At 47.4% G+C, this 2,796-nt stretch overlaps 1 protein-coding gene across 1 annotated transcript in view; it reads left to right on the top strand.

Annotated features, from left to right (window-relative positions):
- Positions 1 to 2,796, top strand: part of ETS2 (ETS proto-oncogene 2, transcription factor) — a 35,462-nt gene that overhangs the window by 5,647 nt on the left and 27,019 nt on the right. The gene's annotated exons all lie outside the window — the stretch shown is intronic.

Here is a 2,796-nt window from a genome sequence, read left to right as displayed (position 1 = left end):
GGACTTTTCCCCCAGGCTACTCATCCAGCCCTTGATAGAATGTGAGAAGCTTGATGCCTACAGCCCGCCCATGAAGTTCAGTTGCCCAAAGTGGGACTCCCGAGATCACGGGTGTGCAGTCCAAGCTCATGGCTCCCCCCATCATTGAGGTCCACTGATTTTGTGGGAAGCCGTTTCCCTCCTGGAGGTGCTGACGCAGGCTGCGGGCGTGGAGGGGACCTCTGCTCGCGCTGGGCAGTTTGACAACGTATTTGAGCAGAAAGGTATCAGAAGAGGGCTATGGGAGAGAATCCTTTCCTGACGAGTATTTTTTCTTCTGAAACCTTGGGCTGTTTCTTTCCTCTACAGAAGGAAAGGTGATTACAGAATCCAGGCCATCAGCCTGTGATGAGCAGTCTACATAGAACCAAACAGCTAAAGAACTCAGTGGGGCACCTGGGTGGCTCAGTCGGTTAAGCTAAGCAGCCAACTTCAGTTTGGGTCGTGATCTCATAGCTTGTGAGTTCGAGCCCCGCCTTGGGCTCTGTGGTGACAGCTCACTGCTTTGGATTCTGTGTCTCCCTCCCTCTCTGCCCCTCCTCCTTGTCTGTCTGTCTGGCTGGCTGGCTGGCTATCACTCTCTCTCTCTCCCAAAACTGAATAAACAGTAAAAACAAAACAAAACAAAAAACTTCTCAGAGCCTTGAGCACATGGTAGAGAGAATCTCAAAATGATATCGCTATTAAGTTGCCTTTTCCAAGTTCTCTTTTTATTTTATGAAAAACCCTTTGAAAAAATGCCATAGATGTGAGGGAAAAATTACTTCTACCCTCTCAGATATACTGCGTGAGACCCTATGGAAAATAATCTGGCCAGTGGCAGACACGGCAAAACTGAAAGAGGTGTGGGAAGCCAGGGGAGAGACAGTGGGGTCCCATGCCAGCTGGACTCTAATCAAGTCCCTGTCACCCCGTGCTTTCCCTTCCAGGGAACCCTGGGCCCATCCAAACAGCCCGTTGCCCTGGGTCCTGTGCCATGGCTGACCCCCCTCTCCGCTTGGACAGTCATGTGCAAATAAGAAAATGGCTTGTCCTCGCTCGGGGGTGCTATCAGGGCTCCTAACGTTTTTAACCTTCCTGTTATTAGTCGGTTTCCTAGTTACTCAGCAGAACGAAAACCTGGCTGGCTGAAGCCTGTGATTATTCACGATTATGGCTTGATTCACGGGGAACACTGAGCTTTACAGTAAATTAAACCTAATAAAAGTACAGCCCTTGTGCTTCAAGATCAAAAGTCGAACGTATTAGAAGGAAATTAAAAGTCAGAAGGCACGCAGGGTGAACCGATCAGATGCACTATATCAAACTGAGTTTAAAAAGTATCTTAACTCTTTGCCCTCAAGAAAGAAAGACACTCACAGAAGCTAAGAGGAAAGGGATATTATAGTAGACATGTGTGTTTAAACACCAAATGTCTAGAGACTGAAATGCAGTTAAGAGTTCTTTAGAATCCAGACATAATTATTAAAAATAATTAGCTTACCAAGTCATTCTGCCAAAAAAAAAAAAGAATAAAAAAACCCTGAAAAACCAAAAATGTTTCCTTAGAAACATGTCTGTATTTACCTTGAAATCCAAATCAATAGTCAACTTATAGTACATGGTGGTTTCCAGCTGTAAGCGAAAAAGACGTCATTTGGTCCAAAGTGTATCACCTATCCAGTCAGCAAACACAGGGTCCCTGCCTGGTCCCTGCCCTTAAAGACATCACAGTGAGTCCACAGCATGGTAATAATCACACAGAAACATGACGCTTTGGAAATCGTGGGGGCAGGAGCAGGATGGGGGAGGGGAAATGTACCTAGAGATGGAAATCTCTGAATTCAAGCATATACTCGCACTTGCATTTCCTCTGTTGACCATTTACCATGCAGTCGCAGAGTGGGTGACGTCTGGCAGCAGCGATGACCCCACTGATGTATGCTGGGTTCAAGGAAAGGATGAAATTAAGCCTTATAACCCGCACCTCCCCCCACCTCCATGTGCGCAGACACCGTACATGCCATCCAAGTGGCTCTCCACTGCTGCCCGTTTGTAGGCTGGCATCACATACCAAGAATCTGGGGTGACCTGGGGCCATCTGGCAGCCCCCCAGCCTCCAGACAGGGTGGACCCAAACTACGTAAGAGCAGGCGGTATCTATACCTTTGGTGAAGATTTTTTAGAATAGCAAGCACGGAACTGTCCTGGAGGTTGGCGAGTTTTCCTGATGGCCCAATATTTTCTCTTCTGCTTCACGGCAGCCTCATTTACTTGTTGGGTTCCCCGTGGGTACCAACGCACAAAAAACTAGATAGACCCCGTGAGCTTAACCTCTGAAGGTAAGACTCCTGGGTCAAAACGCAGCTCAGACTTTTTTTTTTTTTTACTTAGGCATTCACTGTGGCCCTAGGAAAGTTACTTAACCTCTCTGGGCCTCTGTCTCCTTGTCAAGTTTACATAACAGCGGTGCTGACATTTCTCAAAAGGCCCCCCGTGGGATGAAATGAGTCAGTGTTTCATATGCACTTAGAGTAATGCCGGGCACACAGTTAAGTCCAAGTGTGTGATAAACCAGCGACAGTGACAGTTCCCCCGACCATCCCTTCCAGTGGCCTTCTGATGGCCTCTGTGCTCTACACTCTGAGCAGGACTTTGGTTCACAACAGGGAATGCCATCCCGACCAATGTCATCGATAGGAGCCTATGGTTTCCTTCACCATAATTCTCTTGCCTTTGGTGGTAGAATGAAAACACTGACTTTTAAAATTGAAGGGG

The sequence above is a fragment of the Suricata suricatta genome, chromosome 5 (genome assembly GCF_006229205.1).
Source record: "Suricata suricatta isolate VVHF042 chromosome 5, meerkat_22Aug2017_6uvM2_HiC, whole genome shotgun sequence".
Lineage (NCBI taxonomy): Eukaryota > Metazoa > Chordata > Mammalia > Carnivora > Herpestidae > Suricata > Suricata suricatta.
Note: the sequence above shows the minus strand (reverse complement) of the source record. Positions and strands in the feature narration are given on the sequence as shown.